This window comes from Anabrus simplex, chromosome 1 (genome assembly GCF_040414725.1).
Source record: "Anabrus simplex isolate iqAnaSimp1 chromosome 1, ASM4041472v1, whole genome shotgun sequence".
Classification (NCBI taxonomy): Eukaryota; Metazoa; Arthropoda; class Insecta; order Orthoptera; family Tettigoniidae; genus Anabrus; species Anabrus simplex.
In genome coordinates this window covers 948,867,454-948,893,437 of record NC_090265.1, presented here as the reverse complement: position 1 = coordinate 948,893,437, position 25,984 = coordinate 948,867,454, and positions in this window count along the sequence as shown.

The window sequence follows — 25,984 nt, the reverse complement described above, 5'->3', positions numbered from 1 at the left end:
ATGCAGACAGGGAATTGTACGTAGATGAAGGAAACAGAGCGAAACAAATAATTGTTGAATCCAAAAAGAAGTCGTGAGAAGATTTTGGTAATAACCAGGAAAGGCTAGGTCAAACAGCAGGGAAACCTTTTTGGACAGTAATAATCTTAGGACGGGAGGGAAAAAAGAAATGAACAGTGTTTCGGGTAATTCAGGTGAACTCATAATTGATCCCAGGGAATCACTGGGCAGGTCGAGTGAATGTTTTGAAAATCTTCTCAACGTAAAAGGAAATCTTCCTGGTGGTGTTGCGAACAACCGGGCCCACGGGGAGGAGGAAAATGCAGTTGGTGAAATTACGCTTGAGAAAGTGGAAAGGATGGTAAATAAACTCCAATGTCATAAACCAGCAGGAATAGATGAAATTAGACCTGAAAAAGGTAAAGTATAGTGGGAAGGCAGGGATGAAATGGTTTCATAGTGTAGTAAGATTAGTATGGAGTGTTGGTAAGGTACCTTCAGATTGGACAAAAGCAGTCATTGCATCTATCTATAAGCAAGGGAACAGGAAGGATTGCAACAACTATCGAGGTATATCATTGATTAGTATACCAGGCAAAGTATTCACTAGCATCTTGGAAGGGAGGGTGCGATCAGTGGTTGGGAGGAAGTTGGATGGAAACCAGTGTCGTTTCGCACCACAGAGGAACTGTCAGGATCAGATTTTCAGTATGCGTCTCGTAACTGAAAAGAGGAATGGAAGTTGTGTTTATGTTTCGTAGATCTTTAGAAAGCATATGGCAGTGTACGCGAGGGAAAAGATGTTCGCCATACTTGAGGACTATGGAATTAAGGGTAAATTATTAAAATCAATCATAGGCATTTATGTTGACAATTTAGCTGAAGTGAGAAAATCGTTGGTAGAATGAGTTCTTAGGTCAGGGTACTTACAGGGGTTAGACAAGGCTGTAATCTGTTCGTAGTTTACATGGGTCATCTGCTGAAAGGTATAACGCGGCAGGGAGGGATTCAGTTACGGGGAAATGTAGTAAGCAGTCTGGCCTATGCTGACGACTTGGTCTTAATGGCAGATTGTGCCGAAAGTCTGCAGTCCAATATCTTGGAACTTGAAAATAGCTGCAGTTAGTATGGTATGAAAATTAGCCTTTCGAAGACTAAATTAATGTCAGTAGGTAAGAAATGCAACAGAATTGAATATCAGATTGGTGATACAAAGCTGGAAAAGGTAGATAATTTCAAGTATTTAAGATATGTGTTCTCCCAGGATTGACATAGTAAGTGAGATTGAATCAAGGTGCAGTAAAGCTAATGCGCTGAGCTCGCAGTTGCGATCGACAGTATTCTCTAAGAAGGAAGTCAGCTCCCGGACGAAACTATCTTTACATCGGTCTGTTTTCAGACCAACTTTGCTTTACGGGAGCGAAAGCTTGGTGGACTCAGTATATCTTATTCATAAGTTAGAAGTAACAGACATGAAGGTAGTTAGAATGATAGCTGGTACAAGCAGTTCGGAACAATGGCAGGAGGGTACTCGGAATTAGGAGATAAAGGCTAAGTTAGGAATGAACTCGATGAATGAAGCTGTGCGTATAAACCGGGTTTGGTCATGTGGGGTCATGTAAGGCGAATGCAGGAGGATAGGTTACCTAGGAGAATAATGGACTCCGTTATGGAGGGTAAGAGAAGTAGAGAGGGAGCAAGACGACGATGATTACTCAAATTTTAACGATTTAAAAATAAGAGGTATAGAACTAAATGAGGCCACAGCACTAGTTGCAAATAGAGGATTGTGGCGACGTTTAGTAAATTCACAAAGGCTTGCAGACTGAACGCTGAAAAGACATGACGGTGTATAATTAAGGATGTATGTATGTATGTATGTATGTATGTATGTATGTATGTATGTATGTATGTATGTATTGAACCCTTTTGGTCCATATTTAGGGATACCTACATTTCTTACCTATCAGCAAAGTTCATGAGATCTGTCTCTTGGGTCGTATCGGGTTCTTCGTCACTTGCTGAGGTAAAGGTAGGGTTCAGTAATTCTAATCTATCTACTTTGAATGAAAGGTCTGTTTAAAAGATTCCAATTTTATTCAGGAAATTCTGAAGCATTCTGATGTGTCAACGGTATTACTGAAATTACACGTGTCCACTGGACACCACAATCATTACATTACATATAAGGTTAGAACACTGGTGAGACTTTGACGTGTCTGCCTGATGGGCATTCTTACTACAAACCATTGTCTCATTTTTTTATTAAAGAAAAGAAAGTCTGGAAATCCTTAAATTCGGCTTCCATGTGAGACCACATGTGCCATCATAGTGATTCGTAATCGTCCAGCCCTCGTAACACGAACTCTGGACTCTGGGTATAATTAAGGCCGTCCAATCTGTGTGTGCCACACAGTGGTCATACGACATGGACCCTTAATTAAATCGATGTGACCTGCGTCATGGACCGACATCTAAACTTCTAAGTTACTTTAAAGTCATTGTGGATGATGACCGCAAGGAAAATTATGCTACAGTGGCATATGGCCCTAATCTAAGTCACTGAGGTTGATGACCCCCGACCATCCAAGTTTCTAAGCTGAAGGCTAAACACAATTAAGTTACATATGTTGATGACCAAAGTTTCCACTTTGCTATCCCAGCACATTCACTGCTCAATCAATCAAAGTTAAATAATTACAACAATAGCAATGCTCACAAACTTTGTGGCAGTAAAATCCATTTCTTTCGGATATGTCCCCTTAATCGTTTACGTTACCGTTTAAATATTCCCCAGAAAACAAACTAAGATTTCCAGAATGCATCTCCAAGTTGTTCGCTTGATTAAAGTTATTTCAAAATGCGGTTTCACTGAATTTAATAATTAAATAAATTTAAATGATTTAATGAAATCGTAACGAACAACAATTTCTATCTCCGCGGACTCTGGTTTCTTCACAAATTCCTACGCAGCTGTGTTCCCACAATTTTGAAAATCCCATCAATGTTTATTTGTTGCTTCCCATTATCTGGAAAAGAATTACATCATTCATGTCCAATTTATATATCTTGTCTCATGATCTCACACTTTAAATCTAATCTAATCCTAGCCATTATTAACACTTACACTTTGATATCCTAATAATCTACGTACAAACCAAAAGCAACTCGCCATATAATTACGATGCCATATCTCGTCATAACATTTCTATAAAGTTTGCGCACCCCTCACAGACAAACAATCACCACTACCATCGCTCTATATTTTGGACAACCCTGAATTTGGTTACTCTTGTTCATTATACTCGAAGTTCGTGGTTTCAAATGTTCATTACGTCTCCAATTAAACAAATTTACAGTATTCCACAATACTCAGGTTATTACCGGAAGAAAATTTCAACTAGATTCCATAGTTATTTATCTCCGTCGCCACGAATGAAATCCCAATCCTACACGTAAACCACTACATTTCCCGTTACAACCAGTTTCCCTTTCGATCCGCTGGCGGTCTCAGCTACAAACGACCCTTCCCTATCTTGTCAATCTCGATATGGAACATCCGTTCATCATGCCTGACTGACCTCAAAGAATGAAACGTTTAACTTCGCAAAAGACTAATTACAAAATACGATATTCCTGACCAATAAAATGCACAGAGATTATACTTCAAGATGCCCACAATAATTATATACGTCGCAAATTAATACCGCTATGGATTTCTATACATTTCTTTCCATTCCCAACATTATAAAATATTCCTCGGGCTTCCATGTCCCGGCTTCAATAACAGGACTCTAACCTGATTCACAAATCTCATTTCGACTCACACGACAACTAACCTCTGTTCCCTACTCGCAACTACCATCGACAAAGAACTGGAATAAAATCCTTGCTAGAATTCATGACGTCTAATACGCAAATGCATTAATGATGAACAGCTTCGCATAACATGATATCGTATTTTTAATAACTTGATTTTTACGAAAAATGACTGAAAATTTCTACTAGATCTTTTTTTATTGTCAGTCAGATAGAGTTTAATATGGACCTAGAAAACAAACATTTCTCCCCGTGACCAAATTCATCACACTAGATTCTCACCCGACAGCGTGCTTCCACTCGATTGAAAATGAGTAACCATGGATTTCTATATTCTTTACGTCAAAATTACAGACAGAAAAATTTTACGTCGAATGAACATCTTAATTTGACATCACAAAATATAGGCCGTAAACACACCGAAATGACGATCTACATTGGACGTGATATCACTTCGAAACCCTATTCAATTACTTTTTATAACATTATACGGCACTCGCAAGACTTCAAAATTTTTTCCAAGTGGAAAATAAACAAATGACTCTTTTAGTCGTATTCTAACATTTATAAAACTTAATAGGGGTGACCTCTGCGTCGTATATCCCCATTCAAATACACATTTAGAGATCATGAAACAAGATATAACAGGTAGTAAGATGGAAAGTCACATACCTTATGTAGTCATGCCAGTGTTCGTCATAGGGCTCACCTGGGACCCTGGCATTTTTATTTAGCCATTTTTACATTCATGGCTTCACAGATCATAGTTATATTTCTTCAGGTTTCCTGGAATAAAGCATAAAAAGAAAGAAATGCCCTTCACTTTTTTTTCATCGCTCACGATGGACTGTAATTACTTCCGCACACGAATTACTTTAATAATCACAGGAGATTTTATTCAGTACTTTGACCGTCCTATCTGGTACAATTATTTCCACTCAAGAAAACTATCTCCACATGGAGTCAAGACCCCAGCCACAATGGCTAAAATCTCCGGTTGAACTTAGTCTACTTTTGTTGTTTGATTTCACAGAGCAGCTCAACACTTTTTCGTCCGCTTCGTATCATAAATGCCGGAGAAGGAGACTTCGTCATGGCGTCCCTTCATATTTATACCAGTTACCCCCTCTCTTCGGGTATCTCCCTTTGCCGCCAAGAAAATTTCTATAAATTTTCTGACTTAACTAAACTGTAATTACAAGAGTTTTGAAAGTGACTACATACTTGCTACATTTCTGGCGGTAGTGTTCATGGACATTTAAAATTTATACGTGTTCGATTTGTGGGATAATTGTCCTCCTTTGATAGGCAGTATATTTTTTTGACTTGGCTTGGGGCACGCCATATACACGCGCTTTGAAATAGTTCACAAAGCAGACTTAAGATTCTTCCGCCGTTGACACGTGCGACTGACGTCACGTATCCCAGAGATTGGGACCGAAGGTAATCACCCCCTCGTCACGTGTCAAATCCATGCTATCAAGAATCGAACTTCTAATTAAATCGTCAATTTATGAATTTATGCATAATGCTCTTAGGGCACAAAGGTCATGGGTTCAGTATGTATGTATGTATGTATGTATGTATGTATGTATTTATTTATTTAATGTAAACTCAGCTAGAGGTCCTAGGTCACAAGTTGTAAGACTCTGAGAAAATTTCAATTGTGCTTGGTGGCCATCTTTTGCATTAGCCCGTGGGCCACCACCCTACTGCATTATATCCCGAGAGTGAAGTACCTCGACTAGCTACAAATACCACCCTACCGCATTATACACGAGCGAGCGAGGTCGTACCTCACCACCTTAATCAGGTGGCGAACGAACTCTCCAGGGATGATCGGGACAATATAAACACCCCAGTCTCCCCGACTCAGAAGAGTTAATTCTTTATGGTGGTGGTTTACGTCGCAGTAACTTTATCTAGCAGTTAAAAAACTACAATGTGACCGTTTATTTATTTATTCATTCAAAGTACCAATTGCAGTAAAGACAATTAAATTGATGGGAACAGTTATAATAATAATAATAATAATAATAATAATAATAATAATAATAATAAATTTTAAAGTTAAGTTTCATTGCCTGTATAACACCTTAGGTAGATTTTTGTTGTTGCTGGTTTTACGTCGCACCGACACAGATAGGTATTATGGCGACAGTGGAATAGGACTGTGAAGGGAGCGACCGTGACCTTAATTAAGGTACAGCCCCAGAATTTTCCTGGTGTGAAAATGGGAAAGTACGGGAAGGCATCTTTAGGGCTGTCGGCTGTGGGGTTCGAACCCAATATCTCCAGAAAACAAGCCCACAGTTACGTGAACATACAGCGTGGCCAACTCACTGGGTAATTCTATTTTCTTCCGACATCGACAGCATTAGGTTTACGAGGTCTAGAGGGTCTTTCCTCTTCCCTAATTCGTGGCCCTTTTCTTTGTTCTACCGATACCTTCATTCTTCGAAGGGTCAGAACTCTTGTATTATTCCTTTGCTTAGATTTAAGAGAGGATGGTTGCCCTGCTGCATTTTCTCTGAGAGCAGTAATGTCTGATCGCTACCGCCATATTATTATTATTATTATTATCATTTGGTGTTCACGTGACAGAATTAAAGCTCAGCCATAGACGGCGAAGGGAGATTTCGTTTACTCTGCCATCTAGTAGGCCTAGAGTAAAACGGAACGTCGTAATTGACGAGGAAGCAACCAGAGGTGTTCAATTAAAAACGTCTGCACCCGTTTGCTGAGACCATGCGATTATTATTATTATTATTATTATTATTATTATTATTATTATTATTATTATTATTATTATTATTATTATCTGGTAGTGAATTATTCGCATTGTCCTATTCAGCGGGAATAAGTGTTTACGATGATGAATATATTTTGGATCCGGTCAGAATTCCTTATAATAGGGTACCGTATATTGAATGGTACTGATTTTCCTCCTTATTCTAGTTGTACAGTATGAAATGAACAAAGAAAGTTGAATTCTATTTTTGATGGTAAAACCTGCTACTTACATAACTCACATATCGTCGCTGCGCCAGCAGTACCTCGTATCCCACAATGCTTTTCCTATCCATCATTTTGCTTAAGACTGGTCACGCCTCCCAGCCACATTTGTATGTGCAATCCATCAGAACAATCTTCGTTGTGTTCATTTTGCTATGCCCTTTGGTAAAGGAAAATGAAACCTTATTGTACCGTACTGTAGGGATGTATATTTTCATGAAGTATTTACGCACTCCTACAGTATAGTGCATTTAAGGTTAATTTTCCTTTACACATTAGCACAGGAAAACGAACACAACGAACGTTCCTCGGATGGACTGCATATCCTAGTGTGGGTGGAGGCGTGACGAGTCGTTAAGTAAGGAGGATAATAGACAGGAAGAGCTTTATGTGATACGAGGTATAGCTCGCACAGCTACGATATGATTTTGCTAGTTGCAGTTACGAAAAGAGTTTGCCACTCTTCTGTTTTCCGCGACGACTTCCGTACAAATGAATGTGAACAACGACGTAATGCCAGTTTCCAGTGCCGTTGTTATCAACCTTAATCAAGCAGTTAGAAAAAAAACAACTACCATGCGACCCTTTATTTGTTCTAAGTACTAATTGCAGTAAAGAACAAACAATGGATAGGCTACGGAAAATTAATTTGGAAAAATTACTCGTTACATTGTCAAGTTGGCTAGCCGTGGTAGGGAAGAGTTTTATAGGTCAAAACATATAACGGGTGAAAGACTTTCGGATTACGTTTCCTGTTGTGTTGGTTCAGAGGTAATTGAAGTTAGTAGGAGAGAGAGAGATAGAGGCGTGCCCATTGGATATGTAACAGTGGCGAACTCCAGTAAAGTCAGCCGCTGGTTTGATGGCCGTTTATTACAGTAGATTTCAACTTTAACACATAAAATGCAAGAAAATGATATGAAGAACTGTCAGAGTTCATTTTATAGAAATATGTTGGATACATATTTGAGTTAACAATATTTGGTCATCCATGTACGAAACACCAGTTATCTTGAGTGAATCCCCCATCCCCACCCTTTCACCCCCAGATATTATTTCAGTTCTGGATCATATACATACCGGAACGAGATGTTCGGACACTTAGATTGACCACTTTACTAAATTTATCTTTGCTTGGCCTTAAATACTCTCGTTACTGGATTTGTGTTAATTGATTCCTAAATATCATTGTTTGGGGCTTCGTTTTACTCATTCGTTGATTTGGGGCTACTGGAAGTATACAGAATTTTCCAACTAGTGGGAGACCCAAGGCTGCTACTAGTGATGAAACGTAACAGCTACTGCCGAATCAGTTGTTCAGAGCCCCAAAAAATGTCTTCGTAGAAGATCTGAGTTCCATATTCCGCGCAGCTTTCTACATGGCATTTTGAAATAACTGAAAATGAAATCGTATCGTTCCCAACTGCATTAAGGTTTGATAGAAGATGACTTCGCCAGGCAAGTTAGGTTTTCAGAATGGTTTCTATTACGCAGTGAGGCAGAAAGCATTTTCCTAATTGCATTCTTTGGACGACGAGGCTTCCTATAAACTAGACGGTTGTGTCAATCGTTCGCGTGAGCGAAAACTAAATGCCCCAGGCGTAAATGTGTGGGCTGCTGTCCGGAATGGTGGCATTGTTGTTCCATACTTTTTTCCGATGGCACTGTAACGAGTGATTCGTACCCGGAAATGTTACCATGCGTAATTTTTTTGTCAGCTACAAAATCAACCTTTGTTTGAGAATACAATTTAATTTGACAACATGGTGCTCCGTCGCATTAGAGTGCCGATAGCAGCTCTGATGAATGGATCGGAAGGCATGGTACAACTGATTGGCCCCCTAGGTCATGAGATCTGATACCGTTAGACTTTGCAGTGTTGTGAATTAAAAAAAAAATATATGTTTCGCAAAGGCTTACAAATCTGGAACATGCGAAAGCAGTCATCGAAGAAGAATGTGAAGCGCTAAAGTATGACAAATATTTATGTAAACATTTGGTCAGTAATGTAAAACAACGTTGTGGAAAATGTATTAAAGAATTTGGGAAGAATTTTGACCAGTTATTGTAAGTTTTAAGTTTTCAGTAATTTAAATACAGTAATACAGTAGTGAAATTTATTGCACAAGTGTTACCTTGGCCTTTGTAGTTCGACGGTTTTCACTTTCGCGGTCAAATGACTTCTGGGACATCCGGTATTTGCTGCTGGATTTATTCTTAATTCTCCAGGTAACACGAAATATTGCTTCTCAGGAAAACCATATAAACGACCCCAAAGAGAGCAACGAAGTTAAGATATAACACGAAGCTTCATTCCATCCCTTTACCTCACACACAAAGCCCGGCCTTATTATTATTATTATTATTATTATTATTCAAGTTTATCAACTCTTTCAAGAATTTTGTGGATTCGTCTGGTTTCTGGAAGCAATCTTAACATGTCCATCAAATTTTAGTCTTCTTTTTTCTGTGGTCTGCCGCAATATTAGTTAAATTTTCTGTGGATTTCCGGGGTTGGAGGTGGTACCCTTCTTCCGTGTGCCTTGGTCCTAAGATTTTCGCTCTTTTTAGGATATTTTTGAGCTCGCCCTTCTTTGTGAAGCGTTAGAGTTTCCCCTGCATATAATGCCTCAAGTTTTATTACAGCATTGTAATGTTTAATCGTAACGTGGAGAGACATACATTTTTTGTTGTAGATTTCTCTTGTTCTCCCATATGCTCTTCTGAGTTTTTGGACATGGTTATTTTGAGCAATTTTTTTCTTGTCCGGTTGGTTCGAGGACTTCGCCCACGTACTTGAAGTGAGGGACTCTGTTGATTTGTCCGTATTTTGTATTGAGACAATGAATGTCTAGTTTTAAACAGAAACATTCAGTTTTCTGGAAGGAGATATGAATTCTGGCCTTTTCGGCACATTCTTGGAGAATTTCAACTTTCTTTATCGCCGTGACTTCATCGCTGGACAAAAGGGTCAGGTCATCCGCGAAGGCTAAGCATGGAATTTCAAGCTTGTCTTTTTGTCCCATTGTTTACTGGATTCCGGCTATTTTGCGCTTTCAGTTCTTTTTCCCATTCCCTCATCACCTTACCTAGGACGAGGTTGAAGAGGAGGGGTGACAATCCATATCCTTGCTGGACACCAGTTTTATTAGGAATTCGTCTGAAATTTCTCCCATGAATTTCACTCTTGACTTCGTGTCAGTGAGGGTCTGCTTGGTCAAGTTTAGCGTTTTAGAGTCTAGTCCCTGTTCTTTCAGGATGCTGAACAGGGACTGACGATCAATTGAATCATAAGCTTCTCGAGTCCGGCTCCATGGCTAAATGGTTAGCGTGCTGGCCTTTGGTCACAGGGGTCCCATGTTCGATTCCCGGGAGGGACGGGAATTTTAACCATCATTGGTTAATTTCGCTGGCACGGGGGCTGGGTGTATGTTTCGTCTTCATCATCATTTCATCCTCATCACGACGCGCAGGTCGCCTACGGGAGTTAAATCAAAAGACCTGAATCAGGCGAGCCGAACTTGTCCTCGGACACTCCCGGCACTAAAAGCCATACGCCATTTCATTTCATAAGCTTCTTGAAATTTACGATGATTGGGAGGTTTCTGAGGGCCCTGAATTTTTGAGCGGTTTTGAGGTTGAAGATCTGTTCAGGGCACGATCTGTGAGGGCTGAACCCAGCTTGATATTCACCAATCTTATGCTTGAGTTGTTCTTGTATTCTTTTCAGCAGGCATGCGGAGAAAATTTTGTAGCCGGCTTCAAGGAGGGAAATTCCCCTATAGTTGTTGACATCAGTTTTGACTCCCTTTTGCGAAGTGGGTGAATCAAGGCACATTTCCAGTCTACGGGGAGTTTTTCGTTTTTCCAGATTTTCTATATGATTTCTGTAAGTTCATTGAGTGAATTTGGACTAAGATTCTTAAGGAATTCTGCAACCATCCCGTCTCTTCCTGAGGTTCTGTTGTTCTTTAGTCGTTTAATGTGGCTCTGAATTTCTTCCTGGTTTGGTGGAGGTGATTCTGGGTGAGAAATTTGATGCTTCTTCAAGAAATATTTCAGTCAGTTCGGAACAGTTAAAAAGTTCTGAGAAATATCGTGCAAGTTCTTGGCAATTTTCTTTATTAGTAAGCGCAAAAATTCCGTCTTGTTTCCTGAAACATAAGTTCTGTGGAATGTATCCTCAGGTTTTTTTCTGTGAACATTCGTGTTGTGGTTTCTAGCGTTTTTTTCAATTGAATCCAGTTGTTCTTTGAGGTTCCTTTTTTCTTGCCTTATGGTTTTGGATACTTGTTTTCTGGTCTCATAATATTCTTGTTGAGTTTTCTGGGATTTTCTACCTGTACTATCGTATTTCTGAAATGCAGATTTTCTTATCTCTAGGGCTTGGTCGCATGTTATTATTATTATTATTATTATTATTATTATTATTATTATTATTATTATTATTATTATTACATGGCTCGTGTGTGGGTTACTGGAGTCACATCTTAGAATCTGAACCATGGGAACGTCTTAGTGGCCTGATAAATAATTATTATTATGTCGTTTTCACGGTTTTCGGAAACGCCGAGATGCCGGAATATAGTCCCGTAGGAGTTCCTTTAAGTGCCGGTAAATCTACAGACACGAGGCTGACGTATTTGAGCACCTTCACATACCATCGGACTGAGCTAGGATAGAACCGGCCAAGTTGGGTTCAGAAGGCCAGCGCCTCAACCGTATGAACCATTCAGCGCGGCCCTTCTTGAAATACAAAAGATAAATTGTACAATATTCCCACAAAATGATACTGCGTGGCTTATCTGTGAGAGACCCTCTTACTGCTCTCTAGATAGGACTCTAGTCTGAAATACAATTCTTATATTGATACGGCCTGATAACACATTAATCGACAATCCGTGTAATTCATCTTCTAGTAGAATTCTTTCTAGCGATAATTATTTTGTCCCAATCATTTTCTCACGAATTCATTAGTTATTTTTCCTATCTATATTTAGGTAAATTATTTTCTGAATATTTATATCAGTTACTAAGTGGGCACATCAAATACAATTCAATACATAGTCTCACTGATATACTGTGTATCTACCCCTTAGTGTACTTTCTTGATACGGGATCGGGGACGAGGAGAGATGAATTTATATGCTATGTTTTACGGTCGGATGACCTTCCTGACGCCAGTCTCAGTTGAGGAGCTAATGAAGATGAAATGATGGCGAATGAAATTGGGTAAGGAAGTGGAAGGAATCGGCTGTGGCTTTTGAATAGGAACTGTCCCGGCAATTGCCCGGAAGTGAAAACAGGAAACCACAGAAAACCATTTTGAGGACAGCCGACGGTGGAATTCGAATCCACGCGTCTCCATAGCCGTAGTGTGTTATCACTCCACTCGGTCACCGATATACTGCTATGAATAATAATAATAATAATAATAATAATAATAATAATAATAATAATAATAATAATAATAATAATAATAATAAAATATGAAGTTATAAACAAGACACTTTCTTTTTCAGCTTTTCCACTTCAGCGGCGCGGTCAGATTTCCCCATAACTCGCATAATACTTCACATGATAGAAAGAATGTTGTTTCGGAATATTTAACTTTTTGACGTTTGTCAGCACTTACAGACACACTAGACATTTTGTTTCTCCTTCATACCTTCATCCTCCGTAAATAAATACTCACTTTCCGACTGTCGATTAAAATAAACATGTGGAGAAGCAGGACGGCGCTTCATATGCGCAAAGTTCTCAGTCATTATTCCAATAACTACAACAGACTATTCTTAACAAAGTAGCGTCTTCGTTTCAGGGTACACAGTTGTGTCGTATAGAGCCGTCGCACCACATACCACATACGTATCAATCACCTGACGGACACTGTTCACCTTGCTGCATACTGCACACGAGCGCACATTCACTAAGAAGAACAGATGCTCATCGCTGATTTAAAATAAGAAGTGCACGATATCAGCTTCATCGATATTCACAGAATCCGTCCACAGTTATGAGGGGACCGTAGGTTAGTAATACCAAGCATTATTGAAATACGTAGTCAAATTTGTAAACTGAACGTAGAAAATCTACTTAAACAATAATTCCCTTTATTATGTGGAGGGGGAGTATGCTTACTTGCAAGGAAGCAAAGAAAGAAAAAGCAGCCTAAAAGTTATCAATTGCCTGGAGTGGTCGGTTCTGGTTGTTATGGCAAATGTGCGCGATGTGGTGGTTTCTGTTGTTATTGTTGCTGATGTGAAAGCAAGCAAGCAGGGTCACATGGCACTGGTCGGAATTCGAAACCTGGCCGCCGTGGCGAAAAGCCAGTGACGATGTCGGTCACTTATTACGTCCCCTATGTTACTGTAACTGATGTACATTTTAAATATGCCCTTGCTGGCGAGACCTAGTGTTTATAGTGCACTACAGTATGTCTTCTGGTATGGCCTAAAACAAATGTGTTACTTTCATTGATCTGTCCCCATCTCATCCTTGGCCTTAACAATATGAACGTGACCGAGGTGCAGTAGTGGCGATTAGGGCGAAGGAGAAAACATTACATTTTTATTCCGTTTTGTACAAGCCCTGTTGTCTTATCATTTCATTCTTTCCTTATAATAATAATAATAATTTCGTGTGGGTATTTCTAGCAGAGTGCAGCCTTCCGATGAGGGTGGGCGGCTTCTGTCATGTGTAGGTAACTGCGTGTTATTGTGGTGGAGGATAGTGTTGTGTGTGGTATGTGAGTTGCAGGGATGTTGGGGACAGCACAAACACCCAGCGCCCGGGCCAATAGAATTAACCAATGAAGGTTAAAATCCCCGACCCGGCCGGGAATCGAACCCGGGACCATCGGAACCGAAGACCAGGAGGCTGACCATTCAGCCAACGAGACGGATGTTCTTTACTTTATTTTCTTTAATTATTAAAAATAATATCACCGATAATACGCACAAAATGTCGTTCGTCACGGCTAACCGATTTGTAAAGCGCCACAGCAAATACAGAAATGGAGACTGCGTGTGCTGTGAGATGTGGTAGCAGGGGTATATTTTTTGCCAAGGTCATAGACACTCGTCAGTCTGGCAGTCTCTTTAGTGTATGTTACTTTCTTAACGTGTAGTCAAATACTAGTTCTGTTTCTAGTTCTACTTAATATAAATAAATTTGTAATATTTTTCTTTTGGTGACAGTTTTATTGTATAGTATTGAATCTAAGTCAGAGAAACTATTATTACCGCACTTAAGTTGGAGAACTGTCAACCTTTACCTCGCTATCGAAATTCGCTCAGAGAACATAAACATTTTTACCATTTTGTACCTTTTCTCATGTATATACCCCTCCCCCCACGCTATATACCACAATCCCGGGTACGTTTTATTTTATGTACATATCCCCCCCCCCCCACTTCTAATTCCCAATCGCCGCTACTGGAGGTATAAGTGATGCTAGTAATGTCATTCCTTATGCAGCCAATTCCTGTTATGAATGGCATGGAAATATTCTTCATAGGGTCGGTTAATTCAAGCATTTCAGTGGGCTTGGCAGACTGATACGTACCTACTTCTGGCCCGGTGAGGAAAACAACGGGAAACTACCTAACTCCTCACTTCCCTAGTATTCCTCTTCAGTGACGTCTAGGCCATGTATGGCGGTTGGTGGCAGAACTGTTGAGGATCAGACCAGCCTTCGGGCTGAATCATTTACATGCAACACTTTAAATGGGATCGGTACGCCGTAGAAACCTGCAAAGAAAAATACGACAAACGCTCTTCTTCTTTCAAAATCTTGTAAATTGTGGTCCTTAAAACGTTAGGGGCAGGTTATAATCTGCATTAGTTGCTTTACAATATGGAACTGCAAAGGATTATGGGAGTCATGGGAAAATCTGACCGTTCTGCTGAAGTGGAAAAGGTGAAAAAGAAAGTGTCTGGGGAGATAACATTTTGTTTATAACTTCATGTTTTATTAGTGTATTATTATTATTATTATTATTATTATTATTATTATTATTATTATTATTATTATTATTATTCATAGCACTATATCGGTGACCGAGTGGAGTGTTAACACACTACGGCTATGGAGACGCGTGGATTCGAATTCCACCGTCGGCTGTCCTCAAAATGGTTTTCTGTGGTTTCCTGTTTTCACTTCCGGGCAATTACCGGGACAGTTTCTGTTCAAACGCCGCAGCCGATTCCTTCCACTTCCTTACTCAATTTCATTCGCCATCATTTCATCTTCATTAGCTCCTCAACTGAGATTGGCGTCAGGAAGGTCATCCAACTGTAAAACATAGCATATAAATTCATCTCTCCTCGTCCCCGATCCCGTATCAAGAAAGTACACTAAGGGGTAGATACACAGTATATCAGTGAGACTATGTATTGAATTGTATTATGGTGTGCCCACTTAGTAACTGATATAGATATTCAGAAAATAATTTAACTGAATATAGATAAGAAAAATAACTAATGAATTCGAGAGAAAATGATTGGTTAGCAGTAACTAGCCGCCGCTAACTGGATTCCGACACACTGTTCACTCATACGCTCTGCCTGTCAGAGGCTGCTACTTGTTAGATCAACAATTCGATGCAGCAGTGGGAACAAAGAGTGGTTAAACCAGATTCACCAAATTAAAAACTAGGAAATATATTGTATTCTTTATCTTTATTACTGCTGTTACACTGTAGTTATGTAGCTCCTTATTTCATACTCTATTATTTGTGTCTATTTTGTTTCTTGTATTTTTCTAATTAAGTTTAATAAGATTAGAAGTCATGAGCAAATTTTGTAATTGGGCTAACGTCTGTATATTTGCATATACTAAATAAATAAATAAATAAATAAATAAATAAATAAATAATATGATAAGATCGTCACTGTAAAGTATTTGTCCTTCATATTTCCCTTTTGGAAGACATCCTTGGACTTTGGTCTGAGAGCGGAAACTCTATCCGATCTATCTTCTAGAAGAATACAAAGCAATTTAAAAGATTGGTTTATGGGCAGACTTGTAATACAAATTTGCTTTCTTACGAGTAAGAGCAATCAGAACTTTTAATGTACGCCGTCACGCAAGGCCACGTATTGTGCCAGAATCAAGCCGTTACCTCAACTTGTTTCCTTTATTGATAACTTCAATAAAAGTGTGCTACTCCGCTCTCCTCTGAGGAGGACTGAATGTTGGACTCCCGTACACTGTTTGTTTTATGTATACGTTGCTTGGCCTTTGGATGTCGTGTAGTGAAAACTTTCAGTGTTCACTTTCGATCAAACCGCATTGCAGGTTTTACGAAGTCCCTGGAAGATATTTTCTATCTAAAGGCTAGGGATATTGTAGACATCAGTCTCGTTCATTTGCTTAGTATGCACAGACCGGTGTTCGAACTGCCATGTGAAAGCATAGTGAATCATCCCAGACTCGTTGACCCGTTCATTTCGAAAGCATGGCCTTAAATGTTGTATTGGAATTATTTTCTTAGCAGTAAGAAGTACTGTGTGTACCGTTAAGATAAACTAGATGAGTGTGTAGGTGCTGTCGCAGTGTGTGTACTGTACGCTTTATAGGTTCTTTCGTCAGCATTATCGCAGCGATTCCATTTTTTCAGTAATACAGAAGCCAGGAAGTCAAGAGTATCAAAATCACGTACCACACGACCAACTATCCAATTCTGCGACGATACTATTTAATGCACGGTTATGGATTAAACAACATTCATTCGAGGCTAGTTTGTTGAAAGCCTAACTTTAAAGTTGGCATTGATACCCCGTAGGACCACTTCATTGTATTACCACCGCTATTATTTTCTGGTCTTTTTGTTTAATGCACCGCTTGTTTAAAAGTAATGTGTTTCTAACCCAAATCGTCATTGTAATGTGTAACTCAATCTCTGCTACTTATGGATAGCTATTCTACCATGTAGCATTCGCTTTTAGACACCATTTGTCAGTAGTTCGTTAAAATATGCAGCGAAAACTGCTCCTATCAATTTTATTTCCATGGCTTTTAAAATAATGATCTGTATATGCAAGAGAAATGGATGTGAATAACAACACAGAACGCATATAATACACACACACATACACACGACTGATTAAACAAATTATTACAGCTACAGTTTTATGTTTCTCTGGTGATTTAATACTCGCTTGCGCTCTGCATTTATCAGGCCGGAATGTTAGGTTACTAACACCATAGGCTACCAGGTAACAATGGTCGAGGCGCATATAGCATTACTAGCAAAACACTATATCGTGTGTTGATTCATATCAGGGACTTTGTACATCTTTGATCATCAGCCTCATCTCCGGCGTCGTTAGCTACTAACTATTGGGGAGTTATCCTTATTTATTTATTTATTTATTTATTTATTTATTTATTTATTTATTTATTTATTTATTTTTGCTAGTGGTTTAATCTCGCATTAACACATAGGTTTTCGGCGAGGCGAAGATGGGTAAGGGCTAGGATTGGGAAGGTAGCGGTCATTGTCGTAATTAAGGTACGGTATTTGTCGGCTGTGCACATGGGAAACCACGGAAAACAATCTCCAGGGCTGCCGACGATGGGATTCGAACCTACCATCTCCCGAAGGCAGGTAGATAGCTACGCGACCCTAACCGCAACGCCAACTCGCTAGATCATCTTAAATTTAACGTGTGGATTTGTTTTAAACTACAAGGTATATTTGTAAAAAAGAAATTTGAGGAAAATTTAGGGTGTGGAGAAAAAAGAGAGCTATATATATATATATATATATATCTAATTCACCGTGCGAGTTGGCCGTGCGGTTAGGGGCGCGCTGCTGTGAGCTTGCATCCGGGGGATAGTGGGTTCGAACCCCACTGTCGGCAGCCCCGAAGATGGTTTCTTGTGGCTTCCCATTTTAACACCAGGCAAATGCTGGGGCTGTACCTTAATAAAGGCCACGGTCGCGTCCTTCCCACTCCTAGCCCATTCCCGTCCCATCGTCGCCATAAAACCTATCTGTGTCAGTGTGATGTAAAGCCAATTGTAAATCTGTAATTCTGTGTATCATTCACAGTGATATTGAGAAAGCCGGGCTGGGTGGCTCAGACGGTTAAGGCGCTGGGCTTCTAACCCCAACTTGGCAGGTTCGATCCTGGCTCACTCCGGTGGTATTTGAAGGTGCTCAAATACGACAGCCTCGTGTCGGTAGATTTAGAAGCACGTTAAAGAACTCCTGCGGGACTAAATTCCGGCACCTCGGCGTCTCCGAAGACCGTAAAAGTAGTTAGTGGGACGTAAATCAAATAACATTATTACGATATTGAGAAAACGAGAATATTCCAGCAACTAAAATTGGAGCTAGTTATAGTTTATATCTTCTTTACAAGAAAACTACAATAAATCTCTCACGACCACGACTTTCGTACTTTAAAAAAAAAAAGAAAAATACGTTTCTGTCTGCGAAATTGTCTGGTATTCGCCACGATAGTGTAGGTAAACAGCTATATCTATCGGTATAAGTTCGAACTACGCAAGTCCTGACTGTTGCCTTCCACAGATTTATTGAGAAAACGGGAACGTTCGAGAGACATAAACTGGTACAAGAGCAGTGCAATGATGACCATTATACTTGAACTGTTTAGTGAAAAATACTCACTTTCTGTGAAATGAATTAATTTTCTTCCATTCTGGAGTAAGAAAACACAGTTCTTTATCTATAAGCAGAGATCACAACAGTCTGTCCGGTGGCCGTTAACGCGTTAAGTCTATGTGATCTCACACCGTGGTTAGCCGGTTCGAATCACGTTCGTCGAAAATATTTTCACCATCAGAATACGTGCCAAAAGCCTGGATTATATTCCAAACTTCTACGCAGTACTCCTGTGGAGTGAGGGTTTATGCCGCTGTTGATGGTGATTCGTAAGTCAGATGGAAACTTAACTCCTTGAGCAGACACCTTGGTGCTATTCGACAGGAGTAGACTATGTGCTGACATCGGGCTTCACCCTCTCCCTTTCTACTGTCATATGGCGATCAATGTACATAGCACCGACACATTATTAAAAAAGTTAATGCCGATCCCAGAATTACAGCTACGGAGTTGGCGGCAGATGTCGCAAATACTAGTGGCAATATTTTCATCCTATCACAGTACGAAGACTTCTGCACGATCATTAGTTTGACAGTAGAACAGCAAGGAAGAAACCGTTCATAAGCAATGCAAATTAACAGAATCGCCTAGAATTTGCAACGAAGTAAACATTCCATATTTTGGAATACAGTGCTTTTCACGGATGAGAGTAAGTTCGACATTTCCAGTGTGCTGCAAAGCAAAGGTGGGGCGAAAAAGGAATGAAAGTTTAAAGACGAAACATCTTGTCCCATCCGTGAAACATGGTGGTGGAAATATTCTTGAGTGGCGTTGCATGTCTGCAGCTGGGGTTAGGAATTTAGTATTTATTGTGGACATTATGGGTAAATGAAAGTATCTCACCATCTTAAAGGAGAATTTGAAACGATCTGCGGAGAAACTGGGAATAGGTACATACCGGGTGTTTCAGCAAGATAATATCCCCAAGTATACGGCCACTGTCATAAAAGAATGGCTACTTTACAATGTACCAAAACAGTTGCATTCGCCTCCCCAGATACAAGACATTAACCCAACTGAACATCTTTGGGGAAAACTAAAGCTAAGGATAAAAAATAAACAGCAAAAGCAAAGATGATCTGAAAGCGGCCTTAGTGAAAGAGTGGAGTAATTTTACTTTTGCGGACACAAAAAAGTTGGTGGAATCTATGCCTCGACGTTTGGAAGCTGTGATCAAAGCAAAAGGTGGCAATACGAAGTATTAAATCGTGCATGAAAGTGAACATCATCACAGTATATGTTGATTTTTGTACCTAACCGGTGTTTCATTTTTATGCTCAAGATGTCAGTATATGGAACTATTATTAATTATGCAGTATATATGTTGTTTTTCAGTTTGTAAACATGTCTATTTATGACACAGAAAGTGAATACATAATATTTTCTTGAGTGCTTTTGTCTGGAAGTGTTCTTTTTAGGGCGTATGTGGACTTTAGCGTGCGACTGTATAAAAGAGGACCGTAAAGTTGTGGGATGGACTCCTGGGCAAGAAAGACGTGCAAAGGGACCTGAGTTTCCCTCAGCCTACACCAGAAATGATTACCAGGCGGGCATAAACCTTACTACTCTATCCCACTTAGCGCAGAAGTAACGGATGTGGAAACCTTTACCTTTCACTCATCGAAGGGCCTTCATGGTCTGTATAGAGATGGCTTTGCTAAATAGGAAAGGACAGAGAGAATACATTTTCTGGTTACGTACGAAATACAACAATTTCTTTCACACTGCTTCCTTCCTTCCTTCCTTCCTTCCTTCCTTCCTTCCTTCCTTCCTTCCTTCCTTCCGTTTCTAAATCTGGTTTTTCGAATCTTGAATTCTCAAACCAAATTTAACATACATTGAATTTCTTAGTTTGGCCGTTAGCTGCCGATTCGTGATGCACGGGGCTACACTTGACGTAGATTTCTACATAAAATACATAGAGGTAACATCTACATTTCCTGGGGTTGTACCATAATTACGCCCACAGACGGTACCTTCCAAATCTTAGCCCTTTCCCGTCCTTGTGTCGCCGAAAACCTTCGATGTGTTAAAGCGAAGTTAAACCATGAGAAAAAAAAATCAACATTTCCACAGCTGTCATTTAAGCTTACCTTATTTCAAATTGTCACGAATAAAATACCGACCGTTCTATTGAATTAAATTAATCGATGAACGAACACACACACACACACACACACACACACACACACACACACACACTTATACTCGACAATGACAGGAGTTCACTTATTACTGGCTATTTGCAAAAGTCTTGTCCTCACAGCGGATCATCGGCTGGCAGATTTTACCAGCACAATTGCCTCGACACTTTCAAGGATTCTAGAGGGGTTATATTCCAAATGAAACACTTACTCGTAACGGACTACCCAATAATCCACACAACACAGCACAACACAACGCGACAAGACAGCAACATAACACCAACTGTTCGAGTGCTGCAGTAGGGTACAGTACCAGGACAGTTCAGCTGTATCTAGAAAGAGAGGACTCCAACAATGCACATTCTAGTTCTTGTTTTTCTTCAGATACACAGTGAAGTGTTCAACGAACAAAATATGTGCTGTTTTCCTCAGTAAATACTAAGCAGACAATGACAGACACGTGCCTCAAAAAGAACTCTCGTGTTCGTATCCACAAAGACGCTCACAAAATGCTGTCAGTTGGTACACTTATTTATTTAGAACTATTTATTTACACATTACACATTAAACACGCATACAACCAAATTAACTACCGTCACAACAACACACCATATCAACAAACCACCATTGTAACAACTGCCTATCACTAAGCACATGCCACATGGAGATTGCAGCCTTAAAACAATTGACTGCTGACTGCTCACAAGAATGTCTGTCCAAATATAACACGAGGTCACAAGTACAACTCCTGTTTAAACATAACTTCAACTAAGCAGTAACTCGTCTCTACCATCAAGACCACCTCCTTATATATGTGCCTGGCCAGGCTTCTAGAAAGATATGTTACAAAATACCTTCTCGTAAATTCTAGAGTGTTTAAAGTCCAAATAAAGGGCCAACCATAGATTTATACCTATTGTAATCGAAAGAATTAATATTATCTCATTTATTAAATGATTTAATAAATTCATCATCAGATGACTGAAAGTAAGTACTGGTCTCTTAAACCATTTTATAGTAATTAACATCTACTTCTGATGAAGAAATTAGTTAATTCATAATTATAATATAAAGAATATTCTCCATAGTTCTCGTCTGACCTAGTGCCATTCTGGATGTTACAGTGTGTTACACAATACTGTAGTGTATTTCAACTCATATATACAGGTAATAATAAATTATACTATTAATTAAAGGTTCTTACATTAACTGAACTCGTATAAATATCTATATACAGCACAAGTTTCATGACATAACCTCACAAACAATGCGATTATCCGACTACGTAAATAATAACAATATTAATACTAAATGGATGTAAACACTTCATAGCCATACAAGTCACATTATTAATCATAATCGTAAAATAATAATAATAATAATAATAATAATAATAATAATAATAATAATAATAATAATAATAATAATAATAATTCGAGCTCTATATTTGCATTACTTACCCATGGGTGAGAGAATATTGTTTTCAAGTTATATCAGTTTATCACACTTGAGTCACCCTATCCTAGCCCTTTCCCATTCTTGCATCGCCAAAAACCTTCGATGTGTTAGTACCACGTTTAACCACTAACAAAAGAATACGGAGCTGTTACAAGGAAACTATTGATACTATACGTCGTATTTGGTAGCCAAAGGGTTCATATACATGAAGTTTAATTGCATCATATCGGGGTCTTACGAAAAGTCCATGATTCCAAATTTCGAATTAAGGCCACTTGATCTGTTGAATACACTCGTAACTTGCGTATAGACTATTTCTTTTCGTATAGAAAAACAATTATTGTCATTCTGATAGTACCTAATTAATGCGAACTTGTCACCTTGAAATTCCGTACGTTAGAAAATGTTACGGACATGCTGAAATTGAGTGTGGATGGAGATAGGTAACAAATAGGAGGAGGTCACATTGGTTCTCATTGCGTTGAATGGAATCGGTCATCACTGTATTTAGTTTTACGTAATCTTGTCTGGATTTCCTAAATGTTGAGAGACTGTGAGTGCTGTTGTAATATGACTGTAATATTAAGAGAGCACAAGAGCCCAGAGCTTGCTTGTTTCCTTACAAATTGCTAAGTTTTATGTGCGCATTATGTAGCACCTGGTGTGAGTTATGAGTGGCGGATATCACGAGCTAGGGCACTATTAGACGCAGAACAACATGCATCCATCACACGTCAGTGCACAGCCTGCATTGGCAATCGAACTTTTTTCAGCGGAGTTGTGGATACGGCATGTTTGAACCGTAACCTGAACGAAGGCAACATATTATTACTTCACGAATATGTTGTGAAAGAGACTGTTCAGTTTATGTTTTAATGGTAAATTTATCAGTAACTATAAAAACAGTATAATGTATAGTTTATTAAGCTGTCAGTTTGAAAACAAACATAACCAAAATTTTTCCATTAAGTCTTGGAATAGCTCAGCTTGTGCCAGGCTACTTACTTTCACGAGTATCTTACCTATCTGGCTTCCCCTCTTCTATTCTTGTATTAATTTAATCCTGACGGTACTTAGGTTTCCGAGGCTTAGGTAGTTTTTCATTTGTACGCCCGTAGGATCCTTACTTTTTCTTCACGATTCTGTTAATGTTGCGAAGGTATTGGCAAGTGGCAGTTCTAGACTCAAGCTTAGTGACTAATTGCCATCTCAGGATTTTAAGGGGCCAGTTCCTTTTGATTCTTTGAAGAATCACAGGCCAGTTAAGAGAAACACTTTTTCTTTCACGAGAGAGAAATTCGTTCAATATAAATTACTATCGACACACATTTTTTTTTTTTTTTTGCTCGAAAAACTGTTGAAGAATCTCGAGTTCATAGTAAAGCATTTCAGCGCCGTTGGAAAGCGACGGGCACACTATTCAGAATATATTTAGGTATTTTAATAATCACTATCGCCACTACCTAAAATATTCCATTGTTGCAGTCTGATTTTAAGGTGACGAAAGTTCGTATATTAAGCTGTTACCATTTTACGTTGGAACAGAGTCATTTACAGTCACGTAGTATGGAGCCATCCAGACTGCCAGTAGAGTATTTGAGCGTTGTTCAGCGATATAACTGGGCTGAAATACAGTGGAACAATGTGATCGCTTCCCTTCTGTGTTCTTGGCATCGTTTTCAGCGATTTATTTCTATTTTTCTACGATATCATACCTATTGGAAAGCAGCCCTCTCAACCCTTATCACGACTCAGTATTGTAGATAGGATATGAAGGATGTTAGAACCCTGTTATACCTCCCCACACACGAGCGCGCAGTATAGAAATTAGCATTTTAGCGTGTGATTTAAAAATGTTACTATAATTACAGTATGTAGATAGACTTAGTTCTTGTCTGTTGCCTTACTTATCCTAAGGTGAATGTCGTATATTACAGAGTGAGCTTATACATTCTAATAAACGAGCAGAATTTATTCCATTTCAGAGAACCAGAATGGTGTTATTCTACAAACATTACCTTCAAGAAAACAAGCTTGTTGGTTTAGGTGGCTTTGATACCGCGATCATAGCCACGCCACTTAGTTTTCCATGGAATCCGTACCACTGGGATATACTTTTGTATTTCAGATATCCTGCGTGCATTAGCTGGGATTTGAACTGGAACCGCCTTGCTGAGAAGAGCTTCCTTACGTCTTTTTGTGTCATTTTTTGTTCAAAACATTACATACATTATCATTTAAAATTCTTAGTATTATTAAACCTATATTGGTAGTTAAATATTGCTTAAATAATGCCATTAGTTTTAGCACCTTCAATTATCACTGGACTGAGCCGGAATCGTACCAGCTTTGAACTGAATTCAGAAAGTCAGTACTCAACCGTTAAGCCTCTCAGCTAGGTGATTTTTAAACTCTTGAAGGACACAGCCACTGGGGAACTTTGTATACCTCTAATATGTTGTGCATTCATGTCGCTGAAATCGTTTGCCTACGTGGAAATAACTGTACGGTTAACGATAACAAAGCAGAAACATGCTTTTTACAACCTGAAAAATATAATCCTTATCTTTCCGAAACTGAAGTATCCATTTTAGATGATACAGAGAAGGTATTATATTTATGTTACAATATACAAAGAATCCGTCTGAATCGACATTAACAGTCCCGATTGGGCGTTTAGCAGTATTGAGTTTGAAATACATACAGTGTCATTCCGATGACCTTTCTTCTTTCAGATCCAGCAAAAGAGTGGTTCTTTCTGTTTGAGAGCTTTTTCTTCGGTTGTTCGTGGAATTCCGGACACTTGGAATACATCAGTAGGCTCTAAAGTTTACACTCTGTTTACTTCATTCGATTTTAATGACATTTCGCTCGAACGTTGGTCGTCAAAAACTAAAACAAACTACTACTGCTACTATTACTACTACAGTACTACTATGTAGCACATTTTAACTTGGCCCAGTTTTACGGCCGGATATCCTTCCTGTTGCCAGCCCTGTATAGAGGAATGTATTCAATATTGCGTGTTCCTGTGCTGTTTGATAGTGTAGTAGACATGTTCTGTGTGTATGAATAGATGTGTATTGAGACGATCTAGTCCCCAAGGCAGAAGAATTAGCCAGACGCCGCTAAAATCCTCGAACCGGCCGGGAATCGAACTCAGCAGGCTCTGAGCAGAAGGCCGTGACACGAGGCGATTTGACCGTGCGGTAAGTGGCGCGCAGCTGTGAGCTTGCATCCGGGAGATAGGTGCGAACCCCACTGTCGGCAGCCCTGAAGATGGTTTTCTATGGTTTACCATTTTCACACCAGATAAATGCTGGGGCTGTCTGTACCTTAATTAAGACCACGGCCGCTTCCTTCCTTCTCCTAGCCCTTTGCTCTCCCATCGTCGCCGTAAGACCTTTCTGTGTCGAGGCGACGTAAAGCAAATTTAAAAAAGGCCGTAACGCTGACCAGGAAGCAAGACTTGACTTTTAATAACATACACATTATTTGAAAGACAACCTATAATAACCAATTGCCAATATTTTCGTAAAAGTCTTCTGATTTGTGTCATTATTGGTATCTGACCTTAAGAACGGCGTATGGCATGATTTTATAGCTTCCCGGTTCGTGAGAGTAAAGTTTTCTTTCTTTTCACTGGGTGTTTCTGAATGTTTTAACGACCAAAGTTTTCGAGCAGTTTCCTTACATTGTGTTACGCTAATCCATGACATTAGTGTAGCCCCAATGGCCACATGCGTGTCTGTCGCATCGCGTGGAATAGAGTATCTCCATCAGACCGAAGTACTTAATGGCGTCAGCAAAAGACAAGATTCACGTCAGTCTGCTCATTATTTTTTATGTACGGTTCCCATAACCCGATTACCAGGCTTAAGGTGCGCGCTTAACGTTGCCGAGAAGTGGGTC